General features: G+C 45.5%; 1 long non-coding RNA gene across 1 annotated transcript; it reads left to right on the top strand.

Moving 5' to 3' along the window:
* The first annotated feature begins 20,375 nt into the window (after positions 1–20,375).
* On the top strand, positions 20,376–26,581 carry LOC126650950 (uncharacterized). Its single transcript, XR_007631532.1, has 3 exons — positions 20,376–20,528; positions 23,081–23,225; positions 25,736–26,581. It is a non-coding gene; the product is annotated as an uncharacterized LOC126650950 (long non-coding RNA).
* The last annotated feature ends 444 nt before the right edge of the window (positions 26,582–27,025 follow it).

Genomic DNA, 27,025 nt, shown 5'->3' with positions numbered 1-27,025 from the left:
CTCATCGGATTGTCCTTATTTGGGAGATCCAGCTGTCCTTATTCAGCTGCCTTTCCCTTTTGTAGGCTAGAGGGATTTAAATGCTGTCGGTAGCTAGCAGGTAACCAGCAATGCTCTCCTCGAGGATGCTGCTCAGAGTAGTTTTACAGTCTATACTATCAGGTATAAGCTAATGAGACAAAAGTCAAGTTAGATTGATTTTAGACAACTTTATTTGCTTCTTGAGATCATTGTGTTAACCTGAATTGATGGTTAAGGAGTGTTTGTAACTGGCTTTGTCTGAGAACCTTAATGCAACTGGGCAAGCCTCCTGCATTCACCAAAGTGCATATAGATTTTCTGTTCTCATCCAAGTTGTTTTTGTCTCTTCTCCCCTTCCCCTTCTGAATTATTTAGTGTTGCAGGTTTAGTAATTGTGTAGAACGTGAGCAAGTGGTACTATGTGGTCATGCTTCTCTTGGAGTTAAAAAGCATGGACATTCTCATTTGTTATAAGAGTGAAGTTTCTGTGGGGCTTCTGCGTATGTGTGTGCAGGTGCATGCAAGATTTTCTCTGTCTATGGCATATGTGCTAAGGAGTATCTGAAGCTCTCTGCAGAATGAAAAGCAAATTCATGGGCTGAAAATATTCTCACAGTGTTTTTTCCATTCTCTTGAAATATTTCTGTACTAATAGTGTGATCTGATGAGAGCATCTTCCTGCAGGGTAAGCCTCTGGCAGTTGAAACTTCCCACTTAGCAGGTATTAGGTGATACTGAGCTGTAGCCTCTAACTAAGATTTCTCTGGTACAATTTTCTGGGTATTTTCTTATGTCCTGACTTGAAGTGCAATCATACTGATCATAAGAGAGAGGTAAGGGCTGGAGCAGAGGAAAAAAGATGAATGTGGTGCAGGAGAACAGGATGCCTAGTATCCTCTGGGCACTGAAGGAAGCAGATGACCTGAGCAAGGAACCCAGTGGTGGCTGCTGGCTCTGGCACAACTGAAGCCTGTTTCTCTCTAGTTTAAAGCCAAAAAAAAATCAGAGGGCAGAGGGGGTGGCTTGTTTTTGGACAGGTCCTTCACCAACTTTCATAACTACAGGAAGAGCTTTAAAACTCCCTTGCAGTAGGAGACCCAGCTGACCTCCAGCACCAGGGGAGGGTTGTGCATGGAATTCAGCAGGTAAGGAAACAGATCTGGACTCTGACTCAACCTCCCTGTAAAAAAAGCATTTAAATGACTCTATCTGTCTCCCTGTACGCAGTCTGTGAAACAGCTTGTCTCCCTTTGCCGTTAGACTGTGATGATTGCTTTCTCCGTAGATGCAGTACATATATACACAACATCTACACACAAAACAAAGCAACTCGACCTCCAGAACAGCTTTCAGTCAGGCAGGCAAACTGGAATCAGTAAGACATAATCAATTACCAGTAGCTGAGCTAATTTTCCTCAACAAATTCCCAATGTTGTTACAATTCTGGGAGTTCTGGGTTTGTGAAAGGGTTTGCAACATCTATGGGAACACTTAGCCATGTGCCTAAACATTGCATAATGTATACAGTGAGCTAACGAGCTCCATAAGATTTCAGAGGTTGTATAGCATCCTTCCCATACTGCAGGTTTTAGGCTAGTTTTCAGTCTCCTTTTGCTTTCACCTCTGGTACAAATCCCTGTGACAAAAAAGTGTGTGGTAGCTTCAAGGGCCTGTGAGTGCAAAATCTTTGTCCACACTCATCATTTCTGTTCAGCATCTGGGATTACTTGCAGGCCACTTACCATTGCCCCTTCCCATCCCTACTTCATGCTGCAGCCGTGGTACCACCACCCAGAAGGCAGAGTAGGCTGTGCTGCACCAGCCAGTAGTGGAGCATCAGATGCTTCCTGGGAGGGGGAAATACCCCTGCTTCAAGAGACAAATGTGGATGTTAACACAGAGGACAAAGAGGGTTTAGGAATCTGTTGTAGCATAATCTTCGGAGAAAATGGCTTATTCCAGTGGTTAGGCTGAATAAATAAATTTCTCTTCAAGTGTTCTTTGTTAACATTTTTCTTCTTCATCTGAGTGAATAACATGAGAGATGCCAGTGCTAAATATAGACTAGTGTTTATCTTCCAAACAGTTACAATCAAGGCAAAAGGGTGAAAAGCTAGGGTGATTTAGCTCTGCCCTGGAGAGGCCTTCCTGAATGCAGCTGGAAAAATAAACCTCCCTTCCAGTCTTCCTGTTCTGCTAATTTTGAAGGTTTCTCTTTCAGTGTTTTTCAGTGTCATGACTATTGTGGCTATCTGTCCTGTAAGGATGTCAGGAAGACCTATTAATTTCTCCTTAGTGAGGGTAATGACTGTATCAAAGGGTTCTGTCTGTCACCCACTCCCTAGGCTTGAGATGTGGGTTGTACATTTCCCTTCATCAATTCACAGCTTAAAAGCATCCAACAGATGCCACTTACTGTGATGCTCAGCATGGCAGTGAGTAGGCACAAGCATTCCATGTTTGCACAGGAAGGAGCTGGGAGCCAATTGCTCATGCTGCAGCAGGACGTGTCTCAGAGCAGAGGGGAGACTGAGCACCCCAGGGGTTTCTTCAGCAGTATTTTTCCAAATTACAGGAAACTGCACAGCAGAATTTATCTTTAATGGGACTGTCTTTTATTCTCATATCATTTCATGTGTTAATCATTCTGTCCTCTGTGGCAAGAGGATCATCCGGTCAGTAAAAGCTTGAACTTGAAAGCAATTCTTTTACTCTCTGTTTTGTGTCCAGTCCTCTTCAAGCCTGTCAGCATTTCTCCCCTGTGCTTGTGTTGAAATGCTGTGTTAGTGTAAAGCTGATCGTGCTGGTGTGGTGGATCTGTACCTCTGCACCTTACTTGGCCTGACCCACGTAGAGGGGATCTGAACAGTGTAGTATTGTTGTTCTACTGGCATCAGGAAAAGAAATCCTCTTTGTACATCTTATGGACAAGTTTTTCTGCTCTTTTTGCAACCATTTTAGCTAAATTTGACTCAGTAATTCGTGGAGGATTCCTAGGTGCAATTTAGTGTCCACTTCAAGAGGCTGAGGACAGTCTCCTTTCCTAGCTGTTTGTGCCCCATTTCTGTTCTTGGTTAACTTCTCTCACCTCTGATTTTCCAGGGATTCACGGGGGACACTTTGGAGTGGAGCTGTTATCAGGAACAAATATGATAAGGTGCTTGCAATTCCTGCAGGTTTCTGTGCTGGGATCCCGAAAATGCACTTGCTTTAGGAGCTGGTTAATGATGATATCTCCTGACCTTTACCCCTGCTGTGCGTCTGATCCTGCAGCAGCATCCAGACGGACCATGGGACACTGCTGTGGGTAAGAAGCACCACACAACTGTTGCTACCTGACCTCCTAAGTGACAGCAGACCCACAGGACAAAACACAAACTCAGGCATCTATTTAATGGTCAGGCTGACAGTGAACAAATTGCAGTGTGAAAGGGGCTGATGGGTGAGCTCCAGCAAATCTGCTGTGGTTTCTCAAACATCAGCAGTGCCAGCCGTTTGCTGGCTGCCCTCCATGAGGCTGTGGCTCCCTGGCAGTGTTAGCAGACTTCAGCCTCCATGGCCCCCAGTCTTATGTGCAGGCTTTTGAGCCACGACCACAGAGATCAGCGTGGTTCTCTAGGCTGCATCTAGGCTTGTTTGAACCTCAGCTCCCATGGCATGGCTCAGCCTGAGCTGTCTTTTGTACATGGGACTTGCATTTCCGTGGGGGAAAAAACCTTGGGGAGGTGCAGAGCTCAGACTGGCAGTGCAGTGATGGTGCCCTGGATTTGGGGTTTGACTTTTCACAGCCATCTTAAACAGAGCATGCACGCTGTGTGCAGTGCTTCAGCAAGGCTGGCTCCTAACTTTAGGGGTATTTTTTATGCTGTAAAGATGCAAGATTATATCCCGAGCAGAAAATAATCCAGTAATAACACAAACAAGAGGATCTCCCCTTCTCCTGAAGTAGGAGGCCATTGCTCAGTATAAGGAGTTCAATCTCCCAGGCTTTATCAACAAGTAGTACATGGTCTTTCACTTCCCCTTGAGTAGCCACCTGAAGTCAGGTGACTGAATTTCAAGGAATTAATTGTGGGAAGGAATTAATTTCCAAGCAGCATCTTACCACATGTATGCATGTGTGTGTTCCTGTGCCTGGTCGGTCTAGTCTAGAGTGAGTGCTGCTAACAGCAGAGCAGCCCAACCCTTGACTGTAGAGCAAAACACCTCCAGATTTTTAATTGACGGTGCAATTACTTCAACTGGTACCAGGGGAGAAAGAAATACTTCCTGCAAAGCCAATAATTGTGGAGTCAGAGTTGTGTAATGGTCTCTTTTACCAGAGCATCAGCTTCAGGGCTATTAAATGTGTGAACTTAGTAATTATGCATTTATGACTCCTGTGTTAGCAAATGCCGTGCTATGTTATAAATAGCTTAGGGATAGATCCTGATTTTGGCTGCACTGGTGTCAGATTGGCTTTAGTCCAGCTATACTCCAGGGTTGATCTGGATTTGCTCCTTGCTCATTCATACAATTTGCTGATGTTGCTGAGCATGTTTCTGGACTGGCTTGAATTGTCCAAGACACTTCTCCCCTGCTGCATCATGCCCAGAATACTCTGAGGCTTCACACAACCCTACAACTTCAACCATCCTTGTGCTTTGGAAGCAGTGTGGATGATGTATGTCCATTTGGCTGGGCCATCTATTCCCTGCTCCCAGATGGAGCAGGAGCCAGCAGCAATGATGGGAAGAGGCTGGGGCAACTGGAGCAAGGGAGGAGGGAGCTTTTCTTTGTCTCCTCTGTGAGTCCATACTAATGAGACTGCAGAAGACTTTCTTTGAAACCAAACCAAGGTTCACCTGGATCCAATTTCAAACAAAACAAGATCTACCACAATAATTTACGACTCTGCCTTGAACAGAGATTCTCTGTTTGGAAATGCTTGCACTGAAGAGGTTGAAGTTATTTATTAGGAACTGGTGAAAGGGAAACTTTCTTCCTTGGCGTGATTTAAAACACTGTTGTTCTAGAAGTGTGGTTTGTTTTGGTTTTTTTTTATTTTATTTTATTTCTTGTGAAGAAAATGACCTTTCTTGGGCAGAAGAAAAGGTGACTGGTGAGAAGGGAGAGAGGGAGGGAGGCAACACAGCTTGCTTGTGAAACAGCTCTTGGCTAACACGAAACCACGTGAAGGTTGTTTATGTGCTTGTTACTTTTATTCTTGGGTTCTTGCAAGTGAGTGTTTTCCTTTTGAGAAGTATTCAGACATCCTGACCATGATGCTTAAAGGTCCGTGTCAATCTCTTTTTACAACAACCTCTACTGTCTGAGGGAGCCTTCACTCTGATGCCTTGAATGTTTCAGGGGAAGTTCAGTAAGTTAACATGGTTTTTCCACTGTATCTTACGTAAAAGCAAACAGCAGGAAAACAGCATCAGAAACATAAGTTGTCACTCATGCTTACTGTTAAACATTTGCTGTTAAGTGGACTTGGATGCAATTCAGATGTACATGACTGGCATTTGTTGGCTGGGAATGTATGCTCCAAGGTTCCCTGTTTTGGAGGCAGTTTGGATGGTTGAGTTTTGAACGGGTAGAAAGATGCAGAAGCACGGAAACCTGGAATAACACAGCTCTGTCACTTTGCAGAGGGGCAGTTAAAGTGGATTTCTTTTGGAATGGAGCTGCTGGAGCACAACCAAATTATGTGGGGAGCGGGGAGAATCAGGCAGGTGAGGCAAGGGAGAGGAGAGGAAAGGAAAGGAAAGGAGAGGAAAGGAAAGGGAAAGGGAAAGAAAAGAGAAAATGAAAAGGAAAAGAGACAAAAATACCCAACCTCAGAACAAAATTGGATGTAGCCTGCCTGCCTAAAATGGCAAATAAAAACCTGTTTTTAATCAGCTTCCATTAGTAGTACTCCACAGTTAATGCACTCTTGGGATCCAATGAAATGAACTGAAGAATGAAGTTTTGCCTGTTTCTTCAACTTCTGAAGCATATTGACATTTTTATGTGACATTTTTGTTTGGGTTTTTTTCCTAAAATAAATGTAGGCGTTAACGAGTTATCAACCAACTCCTCCTTTTCCCAGAAAATCAAACCAAAATAACCAATCCACTAGTTTAATGAGTTAAGTTATTAATTTTATGAATGCATCCATATGTGTGTTTACTGCTGGATACAGTGTACCCATGTATTTTTACCATACAGATGAAGCAAGCAAGCAGGCAAACCAGGGAAGGTGGCAGGATCACCGAGATTTCTGCTTAGTTCTACATGCAAAGGCACTCTGCGTCTCAGAATAAGGGTGCTGGCAGCTGGGCCTCACAGAGTTTACTGCTTGTTTGGGGACAGAATATGGTCTTGTGCTCTCAGGGAGAGATGGAGAGTCAGGGGAGAGAGTGCTGTTCCTGATCCTGCTGATGATACGCTGCCTGATCCTGAGCAAGCTGCTTCTCTCTGGACCTCAGTTTCCTGTAGGAAGACTGGGAATTGACAAGGCTCAGTTTGTTAATCCATGCAGATGGAGATCTTTTGGTTTGCAGCCATGGGAGATATGTTTGGTTGGTGAATGGAAAGGACCTGGATTTATTCAGAGGACAAATGCCCAGTGATGTGATGTCATGGTTTAAAAAATCACAGCTATGTTGTAAGATCACCAGTACGAAAGAGGAGGCTTTGCTTTGCTGGAAAGCATGGCACAGAGCCTAAGCTCCTCCAGTCCACATTCACAGAATCATAGAATGGCTTGGATTGGAAGGGACCTTAAAGTTCATTCAGTTCCAAACCCCATGCCATGGGCAGGGACACCTTCCACTGGACCAGATTGCCCTGTCCAACCTGGCCTTGAACACTTTCAGGGATTGGGCATCCGTAAGTCCTCTGGGCAGCTGTTCCAGGGTCCCACCACCCTCAGAATAAAGAATTTATTTCTAATATCCAAGCTAAACCTGCCCTCTTTCAGTTTAAAACCATTTCCCATGTCACCTGTTGGAGGCTGTGTGCAGCCCCTGACTGTCCAGAGGCACCTGCTCTTTGGGGACACACACACACTTTCTTCTGCTCAGCAGATGCTTGTGGGAACTGGGGAGAAAACAGAGTCCTGCCACTGCTGGTGAACTGTGCTAGTGCAGGCTGAGGAAGCTGATGAATGGTATTTACACAGAACCGGGCTTGCATGAAGCCTTCTCAGGTGTTCTATCACCTTGCTTGGGAATCTGAGATTGGAAGATTTCCTCCTTCTGCTGTGTAGGGACTCCATGGTGTTTCTACATTAGAAAAGGGCTTGTTTTGCCAGTGTGCATGTGAGTCTGGATCAGGAAGGAAGGAGGGCTTCCCGTGAACATCTGAGGGGAGAGGGCAGCATCGTGTCTGAGCTGAAATGTGGTTGCTTCAGGAACTTAGTGGAAAGCAACTGACCAGTAGGACATCAAAGTACATGATGGCTGAATAGGTCAACCAGTGAAAGAAAACCTGGCCTAAACAGTGCCAGCAAGTAACACAGAGTCCTTACAGGCAAGGGTGTCGTGTCTCTACAGGATCTGTATGTGACCAGGGTCCAAAACTGACCACCCAAAGGGGATACTGCAATGGATGAGATATTCTGATGGAAAGAAATTGCACAAAGGTAGCCAATGAGTAAATATTTACAAAATGATGATGCTATGTTTTTGTACTAAAAGCAGCACTTCCTAGAGTGACAAGCCTGAGCACCTACAAGCTGCAGGAAACCCTAGATTTTGCTCAAGGAGTGAACAGATGCAATGAGGAGGCACTCTGCAATAGAGATAATCAAGCATTCAAATTTCCTAGCTCTGTAGAGTGAAACTTCCTTCCCCCATCCTCTACATTAAAGTCTTTGCTTCAAGGATAAAAATTAAAAGAAGCCAAAGGAGTAAAAAAAGCTTGAGGATATCTAGGTTCTGGATATTAGGAGTCCATGATAAATTTAACTACCAGAAAGACTTTTCAAAAAGAATAAAAATAGCTAGCATAGTTAAATAGCAGATTAAAGAATATTATTAGAAGTAAAAAGATATCCTACAAAAAGCATAAGTCATATCCAAAGGGAGAAAACAGAAAGGATCATAAATACTGGGATGTTAAATGTGAAATCATAATATGACATGCTTAAAAAAGATCTTGAAGAATGTCTTGTAAAAGGCTAGAAGCTTCTGCTCTAAATTTTTGCAAACACGTTGGAAGAGGAAAGCTCACTAGAAAGTCTTTGACCCCCTGGCTAAACAGAGACTAAAGTGAACACTCAAGAAGAATTAGACAATATTATAAAATCTAAGTCTATTCCCTGCAACACTGTGAACTACGTATATTCAAGTATATATTCAATACAAAGTACTCTAAATCAGCAGTTATTGATGGTGAAAGATGCTGGAGTCATTGGGGACAGTCTGAAGTCAACTTGCTGCTCAGCAACAACTAAGTGAAAAGAATGTTTACAATTACTAGGAAAGAAATCGAGAGCAAAACAAAAATCCTAACCTGGCAACTGTCTAAAATGACAGTGCTATGGTATCTTGAATATTATGTTTAGGTTTAATAAGGGAAAAAAATCCAAAAAGGATCTATATTTCATACTGTGGAACAGAAATGTAAGAGTAGGACCTTTTAGTTAGAAAAAAAATAGATAGGGAAGAAGGAAGGAGATGCAGGAACAGTTTTTGAAGATCAGTAAGGACCTTCTTAATTATTTCTGACAATGTGAGACCTGGAGCTGTGTATAAATTATTGGACAGCATGTTTAGGACAAATGAAAGGAAATACTTTTTTTTGCACAATGAATAAAAGAATCCACTGTCAAAGGATATTGTGGATACCAAAAGAACTAACCCACTCAAAATGCAATTAGGCAAATTCCTAGGAGACAGGTTTATGTAGAGATGGTAATGATCATATGGGGATGGGCGAGAGAGGCTCCCTAAACCACTGGTGTAGAGAAGCCGATGCTCCTGAGTGATGTACTGGTGCTTCCCTGCAGCCTGTGCACATGGCCACTGTTGCACCTGGCCTGAGGGACCCTTATCCAAGTGGTTGCAGACTCTGGACACCTCTGAGCTGCTGCCCAGCTGTGTTGGTTGCCTGAACTGCTCTGGGGCATAGTCCATCCAACTGGGGATGTCCAGTCCATCCAACAGATCTGTCCTCTGTGGCCCCACAGCTGCCTGTCTGGGCAGAGCAAGGGCAGGTCAGGGTTGCCAATCCCCTAACAGCACTCCCCCAGCAGTGGTGGGAAGCTCTTGCCCAAGGCAGTCTTCATGACTGTGGTGGAGTAACAGCCCCTTCCCCACACAGCCCCAGGAATCCAGCAGGGATCCAACAGGGAAGTAGCACTGGCGTGGTCCCTCCAAGAGCATTATAGGTACCTCCCATGGAGGGGAGTGTTCAAGGCCATGGTGTTTGCTACACAAATGTTATGTTAAAGCTGAAACTGGGGGAAAGTTTTGTTAGGAAGCAGGCCCCCCAGGGTTTGTTGCACTGAGCCACCTGGCTGGCAGGGCACCATCATGAGTGGGCAGAGGTGAGAGGCTGTGTGTTGCTGTGCAGCCCCTCTCTGCCCTGCAGTGATGCCATGCCCAGCACGTGCATTTCTCTGTGTGTGTGTGTGTAGGTTTGGTTGTTTTCAAGTGACTGGAAATTCAGAAAAGAAAGCAAAGGTTTATGTTCTTGTCCTCCCATGTCTGGGTCCCAGTGGACGTGAGCTTTATCTCCTACCCTGTGTTTAATTCCTGCACAAGCACTTGGAGACTGATCTTAAAGTGAGCATAAGCACCACCTCCAGAACATATCTAAATAAAGCAGAAGTTGAGTGTTAGCATATGGTTATTTTCCAAATGCTGTGTTGGTCCTGCTAGAGAAAATGGTTATTTTCATAAGCTGCAGGGTTAACGTATCAGGGGGCATGATTACAAAAATAAAATAGAAGTCCAAATAAAAGGAATTGGGCCAAATTTTACAATGACTAAGTAACTCAATAAATGAAATTATTCTGTGAGAGGAATAAATCATCCCAGAATTTGGCTCAGGGTTCACTGCTGGAGCCCAAACAATAATAACAGGTAGGCTAGAACTGTACGTGAAAAGCCAGGACTGTGCATTTCCCTGCTGTTACCAAATGTGCAGTGCCTATTTTTATCAAGCACGTTCCTAGCTCATGTACGATGGGCTGAATGCCCTTATCACTGTGAGATGCCCCTGCTTCCTACACAAACAAACTCATATATGTGTGCAAGATCTTGGCTGATCTTTGTAGCTTGGTTTGACGTATTTCCTGCTCCTTATCTGCTGGGCTTGACCAGGCTAGTGAAACTCTGGAGAAGCTTCCTGTGTTGCTGTGCCTATTGGACCATTATGCTCAGATCTTTCCAAGTCCCCTTCTTGCTCGGCTCCCCCAGGAGCCCTGTGCCTGTGGCTTCCCAGCACTTCAGAGCAGATTCACAGTCTCAGAGGGTTGGGCCCATCTGAGTGGGAGGCAGGCTGCAGAGGAAAGCTGCTGCTGTTTGCAGTAGTCCCTGGCACACCACTGGCAGGAGCAGGATTGCCTACAGAAATCACTGGGGCTGAGAGGCCTTGCTGGCTTTCCTGGAAGAATTGTTTGCACTTCTCCATCAGGGCCTTCAGGCCTTTTTTTCTTTTTTCTTTTTAATACTGTTCAGATTTTGAAAAAATCCAAGTGTTGTTAGAGCAAGGAAGCGTCAGGGTTCTCTTGCCCATCCAAGGGCCCTTGGGAGCCCTCTGGATCCTGCCCATCCTTAAGGCTTCTCTGACCTGAGGCTTGCAACATGCTGCCATGTCCTCTGTGAACATCTTAAGATCATACTAGACTTGTAAGGCTAAGTCACCAGGCCAGACTGCAGCAAGCTGGCTCTGCTGGGCTTCATTGCTCTGCTGGGCTAGCTGCAGACTGGGAGCTGTGTGCCAAGCTCCTCCCAGGCTGCTCTGGTTCATTCCCTGCACATCAGCAGGGCTGTGTGGAAAGGAGGACAGGACTCAGAACCTTTGGGGACTGTTTTGTCACACCTCCTGCCACTGTGTCCCTGTGAAACATCAGTTTTGGCGTCGTTAAAGGAATATATGCTGTCCAGCCCACAGAAAGCTACCTCTTTTGGCTATGTTCCTCAAAATACAAATATGGTTAACACCATGCTTCGCTCAGCTTTTCCCAAGTACATTTTGTTTTGTAAGGCTCTGGTTTGTTAGTGTTCCCAGATGAATAAAACCTGCCCCAAGGAAGCAGGGCTGAGACCACAGAGCACAGCACCTCTTCCCACAGTTGTATGCCCCATCCATCACACAGTGTTCTGCTCTTTTTTGCCATCATCCCAAAGTGAAATAACTCATGAAAAGCTGTAACTCTACTTAGTGTTTGTACTTTCTGCCTGCTTCTCCCCACTCTTCCCTGTGCTCGCAGCTCTGATTTACAGCCCAGAGACTGCTTGTCTCTGTACCCCAGCAGATTCACATTTTCCATTTTGCTATCTCTCTCTCAGCCTGATGCCTGCTCAAGTAGGACAGCACATCAGGCTGAACCTCCTTAGCAGCTCATAAGTACATCACAGTTCTCAAAGCAAGGGTTATTTTTACCATCTCCCTCTGCTTGTTGATGGCAATGATCTGAAAGCAGCTCTCACAGTGCTGTCCCAGCCACCAGACAATGTGGTCAACAGCTTCCATCTTACCTAATGAGGTGGGAGCTTCACATGGGCAGACTGGGTGAGAGCTGCCTGTGCCCTGGAGAGGATGGGGCTTCTCTCCCATCCCCAGCCTCATTTCACTGTTCCCTTGATGCAGCCTCAGCCAGAATCAGGCCTTCCACATGCTTCACCTTCTGCATGTTTGCAAAAACCTCTGCACCATGCTTGATGCATTATGGAGATCTGTCATAAGTGCCACAGCACATAGAATTAAATGAAAAACATGAATAAGTATATATCTCAAAATATTGTGGGGTTTTTTTTTGTTTGTTTGTTTGTGTTATTTTGGGTATGGAGGTTTTTTGTTGTTGTTTTGCAAGGAAATTGCTTGCTAATTTTTTCTTCTCTGTTGATTTTTCTTTGCCCAGCTTAAAAGCCTGCTTTTGATTAAAGCTGGAAAAATCTTATTGTGCCTGTCCTGCAACAATGTCTCATGGGAGTCACAGCTCTGTGGCCTGATGCTGCCCTTCTCGTGGCTGGGCATCCCGTCCCCATGCTGGGGCTGCACAAGCCTCATGAGGCAGTGATGTCAGAGGAAGGGTGATGGTATGTGGGGAAGGAGGTGGACCCTTTTGGGGGCCCCTGGGAAGAAGGGCAGTGGGAAATGCCCAAGTGACAGCTGAAGTCAAATTTTCAAAATGTTCTGCTTTTGCTTCTTTCACCAGAGACACAACCATTTTTGGGAGGGGATTGCTTTTGCCTCTTTTTTTGTCCAACTCTTTAGAGCTGCCACTGATTTGAGGCCAGCAGAGCCCGGTGTAAAGGCAGAGGGCTGGAAGGAGACGCGTGCTGCCACACATCAGCAGAGGCAGTGAACTGAGGTAACCTTTGCAATTACTCCTGTAAAACTGTTCGAGTGCCTCTGTCAGAATCTTCAGACTCCAGAGAAACATTGTTAAAACTTTTTATATAATGCTGTTGTACTAGGAAAGCTTTAGGGCTTGTTGTAGCAGAAGACAGGAGGACCTGAGGTCTTACAGGAGGCTGGGTGCGAGCGTGGGAGCATTCCATGGCACAGGCACAGGCACAGGCACTTGCCTGTCCTGGGGGTACACACTGCTTGCTCACCAGCCTTGGGGCCACAGCTCTGGTTAAAGTCTTCCAGCGCAGACATCTAAGCCCAGTGTCCCTCAGCCCCGCCTGCCTTTGGGGATGGTTTGTTGTGATGAAAATTCAGGAAGAGCTCTGACCTTTCTGTGTTGCTCCTCTAGCATGGTTAATAGTCCCAGCCTCAGCTGCTTTCACTGTGTTACAGCTCATTGGAGATCCTCCAGCCACCTGCAAACACACCCAAACATCCACACAAACACACACCTTGTAAAACAATGACCACAAGGCCCTCTCAATTTTTCTGCCACTTACAGGTGCATGGGCTAAACACTAATGCAGCACATCCCATGCACCTCCTGCTCGAGTGCGCAAACCTACAGCTTTGTTTTGCCCTGGCACTACATGTGTATACGGAATGCAAAACGTATCCTCATGGCATAGAGTTTGTCTTTCAAAGAATATGACTATCCTTTGTGTGCAGCAGCAGATGAGTTGCACAAGCAGCTCCATGACAGAAGCTGCAGAGGCCGAGAGCTGCCTCCAGCCCAGTTTTGCTGAGGGGTGGCTGTGCTGCTGGAGTGGATTCATCTGGCCCCCGCCAGAGCCAGAGCTGCCAGCTGAACACAAAGACTCCTTGTAGTCTGGGGCTGCTGTGGCCAAACTGAACTGAAAACTGTTGCATCAATATTTACCTGACCCACACGCACAGCTCCCCAAGACGTCCATAAATGTGTGCCCTTAGCATATGCCCTGTGCACACATTTCCTTCTGTTTCTGTGTGTAAATCCATAAGATCAGTGTTGCCCCATGCAGCATACATAAAGCCATGTGCAAGCTCCCACACACATTGCACATCTAAGCACCAGCACTACACATTTCACTGAAAACCTTTCTACGTGGAGGAAACTGAAGCCTCTGACACTGCCCATAGGGCAGGAGCGGGCAAGGCTCTTAGGGATGGCCAGTGTGTAGAAGGCAGACCCCAAACTGAAATGCCACTAGGATTTTAGAGGTGGTATAGCCTCTGGTTTCTCAGCTTCTGAATACTATACATGCATCCACTAGTAAGTGACAATTAGAATAGGATATTATCTAACTTGTGATGAAGATATAACCAGAGGGAAAAGGTGATTGCCATTAATGGCAGTGGCGCTGAGAGGCACTTCTGACAAGTAAAAATCAGCCCTTGGCTTGTTGAGAGGAGACCTATGAACACACAGTGCAAGTGCTTGCTGTGCTTGAAATTGAAAGCCATAAAAAGAGCCCAAATAGCCCTCAAATGATGACTGCTTGCCCTCGGATCATGCTCACTGAGTTTTAGCAACAATCTCACAAGGACGTAACCTCAGGCTTTGAATTCATATCTTGCCAGGCTGGGGGAGAAATTTCTGGGGTCTTATCTTGCCCCACAAGTTTGAAGTGATCATGTAATCAACTGAGGGATTCAGGTGGGTTTTGCAGAGGCACAGCATCCAGAGCAGGCTGGGCTCCTGCTGGCTCAGCTGTTTAAATGATATATGTATCAGCCCAACAAGGCTGAAACAGGAGGTTAGGGCTCCTCTTGTCTTGAAAAACCATTGTCATAGCACGCCTCTGAGCCAGCGTTTCAGCCCAGGTTTCTCATACTTCACATACGTGCTGGAGCAGGGGAACAACAAGCAAGTCCAGGACAAGACTGAATATACAGGTGGCTGTTAGGAGGAGGAAACTTCCTTGGAGGAAAAATGGAGGCATGAGTAGTTGCAGCTAAGGCTCTCGAGATGGAAAATAAAGAGCAGAAACCTCAAATACGTTGTTCTTAGCATAACCACTCATGCACCACACTTCTCCTCTTCCACAAAACAAAATCAGAGCAGCATTACCTGATGGTAATTTGGGGATTCTGACTGGTGCTCAAATATTTAAGGTCAGAAGGGCCAGGTGAGGTAAGTGCTATTTGTTCTAAAAAACTTGAGCATTTTGGGAAGAATTCTTGCTGGATGCAACATGAAGGTATCAGAGCTGTCTTCTCCATTCTATGTCCCATCAGGAAAGCTAAACATGGCAATAAAAATAGGTTAGAAGAAAAGAGGGCGGAATGCTTCAAAGACTTGGACACTGTGGGCATCTTTGTTGACACTTGATACACAGCAGTGCTGAGCCTGTGACAAGCTGTGGAAGCTGGTACTGTTCTACATCCTATGGAAAACACAGGTTATACTGTGAAAGAAGATGGTGTCTGGTAGCATCAGGCTACAGGAGAACTAGGAATGGCAGGTTGGGCTCTGGGACACTTGCTGTGCAGATGGTCAGCACATAAAAAAGTGTCTTCTGGGACACTGTTTTGTTCCTGGTCACACCACTGAACCTGCTTTGAGCCCTGCTTCATGCTTCCCACACTACCTGTGGGGCCATATCTGAGCTGAGGTCAGGCTTCCTTTGCAGTTAGCTGTCCTGGGACAAGGAAACAGCAAATAAAATCTAAGAGATAAACGGTGCCTGCTAATCCTTTCTGTGTGTCCCAGCAACTTGGATTTGTAATTTAACAGCCAGCAGCTCTCTCTCTGTTCCCTGGAGACAGAGTGCTCAGCTCCTCACATATCAGGTTCCAGCAGACAGGACTCCAAAAAGGCTTTTAGAAGAGAAATTTCTGCTCAGTTGTTTGTTATTGATCAGTGGAAAGAACAAAATGCTTCACATGCAGTGGGGACCATATATCTTTGTATCTTTAGCAATAAGATCAAATACTGGCTTCTGAAGTACAGCCAGGGCACTGCATGGCAGACCCTATACTTCTCACTGGGACCTTGTTTGTGACTTCTGCTTCTAACAACGGGATCAGCAGAGAGGTTTTTGTGATGAGGTGAGGGATGTGGTTAGTGTTTTTTTCTTGATTCTTCCAAAGTGTCTGCATGAGTGGGTAGCGCAGCTCCCTCTCCCTACCTGGAAACTTCCTTTTTCAGAAGCCTAAACATGGCAATGTATGCACTTGATGCACATCAGCGTCCTGTCTACAGGACATGAACCTGGATGAGCAGATTGGGACTGGATGTGATGCTTCTATGAGTCTGATCCAGGGCTTTACTCCTGGGTAGGAAACAAATCCCAGGAGGTGCTGATATTTAGAGAAAGGAAGCAATGTGGATTGAAGCACGTCGCACTCTCCATGCAGGACCAGCTTCCAGCAGAAGAGGTTTTCCCTGGACTAGCGTGACAGTGCATCTGAGCCCAGACAGGATGGATCTGACATGGACCAGTACAACCTTCAGGTAAGAAAGCCATCTCTCTGGATCTATGGTCTTGCCTGTATAACGAGCAAAGGGGAATTGTACTGTGCATTACAGATCTATTCTATATTACCCAGGGAAGCTCGCCTATGCATGACCATGTTGTACCTGAGGGTGCAGCAGTTGTGTCTGCAGCTGTGCCAGAAGCTTTAATGTGGCCCTGGGGCCTCCACAGACCTCATGGATCTACTGTGGTCAAAGGAAAAGTGCCCCTTTCTTCCCCTGGACTGGTTGGCAGAGCTGTGCCTGTGTCATGCTGTAGATGAGAGACAATCTAGCTTGCTCAGCTCTGTGCAGGTTTGTTATTTAGAGCATAGCCTCAGAAAACAGGATGCCAGAACCAGATGCCTCCAGGAGCTGTTTTTTATTAATTTAATTAATTATTTATTATAGGTCTATGTTAATTTTATTTATGTATTTCTTCTTTAATACATTTCCCTTTTTGTTTTATTAATGCATTTTACATTGTTATGGGCATAGTACAGGCAGTGGAGCTAGTCATGTCAATACTAGATATTGAACTGTTGTCCTGCCAGATCTCAGAGGGCAAAGCTAAGGCTGAACATCCACCCTGAAATCAGCACTTGCTAGTCCTGAAGGCCTAAATCCAAATGGGACCTATCATGTGTTTAGGATTCTGTACCTGACATCTAAGTGTCACAGTCATTCCACTTTAAAGCTATAGATGCTCAACTATTCACAACAATCAAGTTTCTGGTTTTCTGCTCAACATCACTGGCTGAAGTCTCAGAGACGTCTGGCCTCACCCCATAATTCTGCTCAGATCAGGTCTCTGGAATAGACCTCAGATAAATGCCAACAAACATTACCATATTTGTTTACTTTATCTGCCAGTCCAGCAGATAGAGCAAGTAACCTTTGGAGAGACAGAAAATGAAGACTTGAGTCCCATCCTTACTCTGTCTGATTTGGTTCTGGGATTAAACCTGATTCCTCCACTTCCTGGAGGGGTGTATAGCCAGAGGCAACTGCAGAACCCCTGCCTGTAGCTCTGTGGCTGGTTTCATCACCTTAGGCAAGGGTCCTGAACTTCATGTTTCTGAGAAGAGACACTTGCTGTTCTTGGCCCACAGACTGCTACCTAAGCCCTTCTTCTTGGCCCCTCCTGCTAACTACTTCAGCTGACTTCCAGCTTGCTCTGCTGCTACCTTAACAATCTCCCCATCTTGTACAGTAAGCAACCTAATTCAAGACTACACCTGTCTGTGGGTGGGAAGACACCTAGGAGCTTGGCATTGCCATGTAACTGGGCTACTTGTGAGCCCTGCTTGCTGCAATCGTGTCTTAGCACAGCAGCAGCATGTGGGAAGCCGGTTGTGAGGCACCACAGTGCCCAACTGTTTAAGCCTTTCATGAATGCTCAAAGAGCCACAGAAGAGGAAGATTTCAAAACCAGCTCTGGATCCTGGAGCTCACAAGCATCTCAGGAGATACTTGCAAGAACAGGTCTGGTCTCAGCCAATGGAGGTCTATGGTACACACCTTGTGGGCAGTGTGGTATCGAGGAAGGGTACAGGGCTTTGAATTGCTCTTTGATATTTATAATCTTGTTGATTTTTAAAAGCAATTCTTCTGGTGTGTTTAATACCACGGGCACAAGGAGGACTCGAGAGGCCTAAGGCAAGAGAGAGGATTACTCTTTGCGTACAGGCTCAGCAGAGCGATAACCTGATGTAACAGGATCAGACACCTGGTTTGCTTCTGCATAGAGGACTCAAAGGCAATCAGCCCCATTTGCCCCTGCCTGCTCAGCCATGACTCCAGGCTGTGAAAAACATGAATTATGTGCAGAAAAAGTTTTGAGACTAAACAAAGAATTCATTTTGGTTTCTTTTCCTTGTTTCCAACTACAGCCTGTTGGGTACAACCAGGCCAATAGACTCAAGCACTTTTTTTTACACAGAAGGACCAGAAATATTTTTCTTTTCTGAACAGAAACTGAGAGTCTTGTGCAAAGACAAAGGCTGGGATTTAAAGATAGTGATGAATGTGTTTTGAGCTATAATAATAAAATCCCAAGAAACATGGGGCTGGATGAAGTACCAGACTGGAATGTGAGTGTTTGGGGGCAGGGGGGTGAAGGGAAATGGTTTGGTCTTCTGCAGTCCAGCTGTTAGCCACAAACCAGCAGTCTTGCACTTGGACTTTGCACCCCTGTTGCAAGGTCTCCATCTTCCACATTACAGCACTGTGCCTTCTCTTCTTTCCCACTCTGCAACTGCTCCCAAGGGGCCTCTGAGGATGCTACAGAAGTCCTGTGCTGGAGAACACCCTCCACCTGCAGTCCTGAGCTGGTGTCATTCCCCACATTGTGGATTTATCCTATCATGCACCTGGATGTGATCCCATCTGATGTCCTGGAGAAGAAGGTACTCTCAGGGCTGTTTCTCACCAGGAGCTGCTGCCTCTGCCTATGGGGCAGCTTTGCTTGCTGCCCCTCTGCCCTCGGGAGCCACTGTTTTGGGGCCACCTGGCAGCTGCAGCCAGAAGTTTTGCTCTTTCAGCAAAATTGGGGTGTGCATCATAATGCCTTTGCCCCTACACTGACTTACTGCCAGCAAGCACATGTATAGATCTTGCTATATATAAACAAGCAGGGTCAGAGCTCTATTTTTAGCCTATCTCAAAATACATCCCTTGCTGTGCATTTCTTGCCACCGATTTATAGTCTTGTCTCCCTGATGCCAAAAGTCCTGTGAGGTCAGTGAGGTCTGTCAGCCCCACCAAAGTGGGGCAACAGGGTAGAAAACTGCAATAGGATGTCTCACAAAACCAGGCCCTGCCATGAGCACAAAATGGAGTGGGTACTTGGGCTAAAATATCCCTTTGACATTTCAGGTGAGGAGATCTCCAGGACATTTTTTACCATGCAGGGTCAAACACCCTGTAAAATGAAAGGCCAGCAGCTCCAATGTTCCAGAGCCAGCTAAAGGCACAGGTAGGGAGTGTCAAGAAGAGTTGGACAGAGGGGGACACTTGTCACACCACAATAAGCCTCTCCTGCAGTATTGGGTACATACAGATTTTTTCTCTCTAAGGCTGAGCTTTGCTCCCTCCTATAGCTGGTAGGGTTGGGGAATACAGGGCAAGCACAGCTCATTTATCTTGTGCCAGTGTGTGATGTGATTGTTGCTACAGTGTGATGGTTCTGTTTACACTTCAAACATTTTCTGAGAGCCACCACGGTAACAATGAATAAAGTGCTGCTTCTGGGCTGTGGACCTGGGTGATTTTGAGTAATTAGCTTTCCATCTTCCTGAGGCCAGACTGCCTTTGGAGATGTTTGCAGTGCAGTTGATGTGTCACTGCTGCTATTTAACCTGGTTACATGGGGACAGGAGGTGGCTGACCTAAAGCTGGAAAGGGAGGGAACATTTCCATAAAGGGAAACAGACAAGCATAAAAGATAGGGCTTGGATGCAGGTGGCATGGGAAGGGGATGGAGGTGATATGTGAAAGGGTAGAGAGAGTGAACCTGGGAGGTGGCGACTACTCCTGTTGCAGTGACGCCTCTTTCCCGTGGCTGCATGCTCTGCATCCAGCCCCTTTCCTCTGGCTCCCTGGGGTGCACACCCAGCCTGCTCTGGGAAGGCGGAGCAGAGTGCCATGTGGGAGTCTCTCCTGCTTCCATCACTTTCTCTGGCCCCTGGTGACAAGGTCGTCCCTGGGGGACAGTTTGCTTTGAAGGGCTCTGTGTTGCAAAGGGCTCCCACGCTCCCTCACTTTGCCGTCCCATTGCAAGTCACAGCGCAGCTCCTGAGCTGGGCCAGCTGTCTGCGCCTACGTGCTGCAGCCCAGGATGAGCTGATCGTCTTACTCTCTTTCATCACAGGCTGAGCTTAATTTCATTTGCCTGGCAATAGTCCTGGCTCGTCCAGCCCGTAGCTGGTTACTCATGGTAACTTGTGTCATCATAACTCAGCTCTGAGTCCCACCTCTGGCAATTTGACTGTAAATCTTGTGCTGTTTCAGGATTTTTTTTCTTACTATCTTGGCTTCTGGAAGCCTCTGGTCTGACAAAAATCTGTTCTTTTGCTTTTATAACACTTTCCACATTTCCTGTCTATGGAAAAAAAGACCTTGAAAATGGGATTCCAGTATTCTTGGTGGGCTGGGAAAAAAGAGGGGAAATGCATCAACTGTTAAGAAATAATCATGGCTTTCTAGCAGTTTCATATCAGAGGGAGTCAAGGAGGTTTTGAAACAACCCTTTGTCTTTATTCATTTTATAAACCATGGCTCTTTGCAACTTTAGACCAGTTAACTGAAAGGCAACAGAGAACTAATTGTATCTTGCTTTTCTTAATCTTTATACCAGGGTTAACATGGATTTCTAAGCAGGAAAACTGGAAGTATCCTACTAGATCAGTCAACAGAACTAGTAGAACTCCAGTGCAAAAATCCACAAGCTGCGCAAATCTATACCAGATGGAAGACTGTGTACAGAATCATTTCAGCAAATACCTGGAGGAGGAAGGTAAAGATTATGAAGATGTGTGAAATGGACAGTTTATTTCTTACAAGTTTCTTACAGTTACCTATGATGTTTTCAAGGCAAAATATTGTACGTTAATCTATGACTCATTACATACATAGGATTTATTTATTAATTCCTTATTTGTAATTAATGAAAAAAATATGTAAAGTAGAAGTCTTTCAATGCAAAACTATATTTACATGGGGGCAGGAGGCTGTTACTATTAAACAATAGTAAGATTGCCACCTTGGGTTGAGTATCAGTGTCAGCTATAACTGAATTTTTTGTTCATGGCTTGCTGATTATCAGAATATAAACTAGGAGAAGAAAAGACTGGTAATGTAGGCTTGCTACAATCTGCTGTAGCCCAGGAAGAGTCTGGAGACTGCAGAAAGCTGGGAAAGACAGAAGAGCTGTTGAGTCATAGTGTACCTTAAGGAAGACTTGCCATTAAGTGGGGTACCCCAATATTTGGAAGGGCATAACGAGAATTTCCTGCCCACCCGCCCCCTGCATTCTTCCCACCACATATCATGGAGCACTCCCTGCCCACAGTGCATTAATTGCAAATTAACTTCAGACCCATAGAATGGAGGACAAAAGCTGCAACAACTTTGAGGTGCTGTATGAGAGTGATTAAGAGCATCCCTGGTGTCCCAGATTCAGGCTGGGGAACTTTTTATTATAAACCCCTGAGATTATTCTAAGAAACAGACTGTAACCCACCTCCCTGTGAAGCCCAAATTCATTGCTCTGTGTGTGAGCATTTAATTGAATATGGCTATTTAGTGATTAAAAATCATAGTGAGAAACTGGCACTGTCCCTCTGTTAACCCTTAATATTCTGGCATTTATCTCACTTCCAGCTAGTCATGAAGGGAAAGACTAAGAGCAGGATTAGGCAGGCCAAAAAGATGGCCAGTGCCTAGCTCCTGATGTATGGTCATTTTGTGCTGAATGGAGAATCCACACTGTCTGATGGATGTGGTGGCCAAAGCCCAAATTTTTTGGTTACATATCATGGGGAAGAGAATGGAAGAAGAACCAGAGGAACCTAGGGTTTGAATTTTGGCTGGGTCCTGTTTGCTGCTCCCATCAACAGTGCCCCAAGTGCTAATTATAATTTCCTTATTCTGCTTTGGTCAGGGCATATGACAAAGTGGGGTGAAAGCCAAAAATAAGCAGCCCTCAGAATAGCCCTTTCCACATCTTCCTGCTAATGTCATCTCTGAAGAAGACTGCTTGTTCCCCTTCAGATGAGCTTTCAGAGGCTATTTTAATCCATTTTTAGTGGCAAACAGCATTTATCAGAATAAGTATGGGCTGGTCGCCAGCTTCTTCAGATCTCTGACAGCCTGGAGGGGAAAGTCTCTGAAAAATAACTGAGTGTGCTTCTACTGCATGTTGCCCTGCCCAGGGGATTTTGGGGACATAATAAGGAAACATTCATCTGATGGAGCAGAGCCCAGGAACCAGCGCTTTGCTAAAACCAGCAATTCCCCTGTCATCAGCTCCTGTTCCCAGGAATCAGAGCTCTTGTTCTTGTCATCATTGTGGATGTTTTCAGATTCAATTTAGCAATCATTAGGAGGCAAGAAGCAAGGTTGACAAAAAGGTTAGAGAGGCACTCATTTCTGAGTCACTGCTTAGAATATGCCCCCCGCTAATTGAGTTCAAAAATTGTCACTGACAGTCATCTCATGGCCACTCGATGGTCTCCGATGTGTTTATGATCTTTGCCAAGTTCATAAACTCTTCAGAGCTATATTTTTGAAAATGCCATATTGAACACTAATTGGCATTCCCAGGGAAGCAAACCTGGAACAGACTGCGAAGTTTAAATTCTCCCTTTCCCTGGAGGAATTTTAGTACTAGGCAGTACCTAAGGATCTTGCCCTACTGCTCTATCTCAGTGGTCTGTCTTGATCTCTGGGACTGTCATTTTTCACCAGTTCTAAACCAATTTTAACATATCTTAGGAATAATATATGTGGTGGGTTACTGCCTGACTTCCCTAGGCAACGGGGTGACAGGCAAGGGAGACAGAGCCAACAGAAGGGTAGAGGATAACACGAGAGATCTTGTGGCTTGACAGAGGTTGCCATAGGAGAAATTTAGGAAAATATTGCTACATTTGTTCTCATTTGTCAGAGTGACTTTGAAGACCACTTGATCTGGTTTTAATCCATTGATATCTCTTGTATTCAAAACCAGGCATCTGAAATGCAGATCAGAAGAGGTTCACAAGCAGTACTGTGAAGAAAGTATGTGATACCTGATGCAAATTTGGATCCATGATCCTGGCTTTACACCATTACACCATTTACAGCATTACAATGATAAATTTTTTGCTATGCAGTAGAAACTTGTTGCATTTCATCAAGAATAGGATGGTACACATCCATTTTCTCTCTCTCCTGACCTGAGACCCAATTATATGTTTTATCATGTTCTTAACATGTCATGTGTTTTGACAGTCACAATAGACATTTCAGGATGATACAGGAATTTGCACAATGCTGTTAAATTCTTGCTTCTTTATTATTTAAAAGGGTGAAGACTGGTAGTAACAGAACCTATCCGACATGTCTACGTGTAGATGCAAACAAGCCTTCAAGGAGTATCAGCCATTTTTTTCTTCCTATTTGATTTCACTGGCTTTGTGAGAGGAGAGGAGACTCGGCTGGAGGCGAACAGGTAGAACACATTTCTAATTATCTCAAGTCTAAAGTCTGACTAGACCATCCTTGTGGCTATTTTTGACCTCCATCAGTGCACTGTCAGGGTCTTGTGACATGTGCATTTGTTGCCTGACAAATGCTAATAAACCTGACTTACCTATTGTGTGTCATTCTTTCAACACCAGTAGGGCAGTTACACTTTTACAGTGAAATACAGCCCCTTTAACTGGATTGTGTAAGGTTTCCAGCAAAAAACAAATGGCAGCCCCTTACCTACCAGCTCCTGTCAATTCTGTTTCACTTTGTTTCACATACATCTTTGGCTGTTGAGTGTGACAGTCTTTAAACTTTGCAGTGGGAAGAGTATAGGATGACTCAGTCTGCTGCAACAAGCTGGAAAGTTTCTGGTGGCTGCCTCCAGACTAATTAATTTATCATGAAAGTGGAGGAGTTTTGGTTTGCTGACTATTGCCATGCTTGTTTTCCCTGCCTGGGCTTCCCCTGTTATTTCTAGGTGGATCTTTAATGGAAAAATTGGGTCTGCCTTCTGTAAGTGCACCCGTCTCTGTGATGATGCTGCAGTCCCAGGCAGGAAACCCTAGCAGTGTTTCCCCTTGTGTGACTCCAGTCCCCCTGCACCATCACAGCACATCCAGGGCATGGCAGGGACCAGGCTGCTGAGAGCATGCAGGGTAGCAGGGATGGCACCTGCAGTCCCACGGAGAAGGCAGCTGCCCTTGGCTCACTGCACCACACTCTTGGCTGCTTCCTGCCTTGGTGCCTTAGTTGTTGTGCCAGCTAGAGCCTTGAGGCTGCTGCTACTGATTTACTAGTTCAGTAAATATCCCTGCTGCGAGTGCAGATGAAAGCATCCCCATCTCAGGTAGGGCTGGTGCCAGGAGTGCCAGAGAGCAGTCCAAATGGTTTCAGGGAAAGCTGGAAAGGACATTTTATGATCCTAGCAACAGGTTTGAGTCATGAATGCCCTTCCACTCATGCACTCCTGCATTCGCAGCCTGAAGTGCCAACTGCCTTGTCACAGCTATTCCTACTCTTTACAGAGATGGATCTACCCTTATGCAGTTCTGCCATGGAAGTCAGTTTTGATATGTGTGTTAGGTAGTAAAGCTTGGGCATCCTCATGACTACTAAAAGTGTTGCAATGCTTTCAACTGGAGAATAAAGGCATCTTTGTCACCTTGGCTCAACCGTATTCTCTTCCCTGTATTCTCAGGGATAGGTGCTGCTCCTCACCAAGTGATGGGGGTATTTAAGATATTGAATTTCTGTAGAGGGTCTAACATTTGGAGTTAAGTTTGCATCTCTGAACATCTAAAAGTGGTAGTGGATGACATAAAACTGAGTGGGTAAACTCCTTATAGGCAAAATGAGAAGGGATGAGCTCTGCCAGAGTTTGCCCTTTACACCATCTGCAGAAGGTCATGGCCTCTGTTTTATGTTGAGGAAATGCTGAGAGCAGACTGTGACAAGGAAGCAGGAAGCAAGCAGGGGCTTAAGGAATCAAAGGAGAGAAAACCAGAAATGACACTTGAAGGCAGGAGACTGGTGGAGAATGTCAGCTCCTTAAATTTGCAGGGTTGCAGAAACAAAGGGGAGGTCTTGTGAACTTAATGTTTAGTTTTGTCTTTGGATACTTGTATCAATACAGGGGGAGAAGTTATCTTAAAAGGTTTGCATTGCAGTCTGGCAAGCAAAGTTTCCTTCTCGTCATTTCCCTGAATTCCCTTGGTAGAAGTCAATTCCCAAGGCAGAGGCAGTACACGGTGTGCGCATGTACTGGGGGTGCAGTACAGAAATGAGTAAGCAAAGGGTTGCCTCTTGCCCTGAGTTCAGAGAGCTTGGACACGTTGTCCTGACAGTAGGCACACACCAGAGGTGGGGGGCAAAGCTCTGTTCCTGGCAGGCCAGAGTTGCCTTTAGCATCTGCGTCCCCACCCAGTCCTCCACCGCCCTCTCATACAGGGCACTTTGACATAACACTATTTTGGATGGGCTTCCAGAGACCTTTTAAGTTTCCTTTATAGCTGCAATTTCCTGGTAAAACTTGGCTGAATTATGCAGGCTTTTTGCAGCAAAACGGGTTCAAGACCCTCTATTTTTAGTCCAGCTCTAAACAAGTGCAAGAATTACCGCCTGCTAGTCTCGTGTTCCTCTGTGGCTCTCTCCCTCACCAGGGCTGTCAGCTTTCTGTGCTAGGTAGCTGTTTGGTAGCAGGAACAGTCAGAGAAATAGGAACTACTCAGTCTCAAAGAAACCATAACCTGCTTTTCCAGGACCATAAAAAGCCAATCAACGCTCTTGATTTGTCACAACAAGCTGATGTGACATTAACTAGCAAGTCCAGGCTGCTCTCAGAACAGGATGTCTGAAAAGCATGAAGGCTTTTAGAAGATTGTTGATCAGGATAGAACATGAGACAAATGTAACGACATAACACAGGAGTATTGAGAGTTTATGTGTGTGTACTGTTTATATAGCGATGTATTTGTGCATGATATGTTACAGATATTTAAACGCACATTCCTTGATGGGAAGAGCTGTACTTGAGAAACCATTTGCAATCATAACAAGGACTCGGGTTGACCTGAGGTAATGTTAACTGTGGCGGAGTTCCTTACTCAATATCCGTTTATATAAAACATGTACTTGCTCTCCTTCTGTTTTATATACAAATTCACGTGGAGTCCATCCCAGGAAGCTTATGATCTAGGCTTAGCACTAAAGGATGCTGACTGTGACATGAGTGGGAATGGCTGGAAAACACACAGGAGCCTGCCCTCGTAAGAGACAGTGATTGCCACAAACCCATTGTGCTAAGTCCCTGCTTGTATTTTCTCTCCTTGTTTGACCTCAGCTCCAGTAGGTATCAAAAAACCTTGCGGCACCCCTAGATCCAATTGTCCCAGGAAGAGCCCTGTGAAGCAGGAATGGTGGACTAAACTTCAGAAAGGACAAGGTTGCCTCTGCAGCATGCACATATGTGTTCTGTCCCAACCTCAATACACCTATTGCCTCCTCCTCAAGGCTCTGTTGCAACTAATCAGCCAGCACAGCTTCCTTATATACACCATCTTGGAGAGAGGATTTTGAAGACTCTCCAAAAGCCATGAAAGCAACTCCAGCCTCCTCGTCCCCTTCTTGGCACAGGATCATCCTTGAATGTGCAGGAAATGTGCAGCCATCTTGCAAAGCCAATTCCCTACCTGCTCGGCTTCCCCCTGCTGGCTTCTCAGCTGAAGTTGCCCAGACTGCTGCTGCTCTATCAGGCAGACCTCCATGGCTGAGGATGGTGGCACAAGAAGTGGTAAGTCCCAGGCAGGGAGATGCTTGGCTTTGGATGGCTGGACTGTGTCCCAGGGCCCCTCTGTGTTCCTTGATGTAACTTGAACTCTTAAGGTCCAAACAGTTTTGCAGATGAAGTGCAGAGGCTCTCAGACCAAGAGCCTGTGCAGAGCTGGTCTCAAGGGGCTTTTTCACACAGAGTAAGGTGAGCATGGAGGTTGGTTGCACATGGAGGGAGGTGACATGCTTCCTGAAAGGCTATGACCTTCGGCTATTCTCCCTTGTGTGTAAGTTGTGAAAAACTATAGGGACTTGAGTAGGTAAAACCTGTAACTGGCAGATAAGTTTTACTTTCCATCCCCAAAAAGCCACTGAGAGCTCAGCACAGGTCCCATCCTGCCTCCTGAGGGCATCTGTGAAAGTCTTGTCTCCCGTGACTGTCCCATAACAGCTCTCTTCTTGTGCCTCCCTCCACCCTTGCCCAGCTCACGAGCAGCTCTGAGGGTGTGAAAG

The sequence above is a fragment of the Myiozetetes cayanensis genome, unplaced genomic scaffold (assembly GCF_022539395.1).
Source record: "Myiozetetes cayanensis isolate MyiCay16 unplaced genomic scaffold, myiCay2020 scf6-25, whole genome shotgun sequence".
NCBI classification, from domain to species: domain Eukaryota; kingdom Metazoa; phylum Chordata; class Aves; order Passeriformes; family Tyrannidae; genus Myiozetetes; species Myiozetetes cayanensis.
The sequence above is the reverse complement of the archived record's forward strand: the minus strand, read 5'-3'. Positions and strand labels throughout refer to the sequence as shown.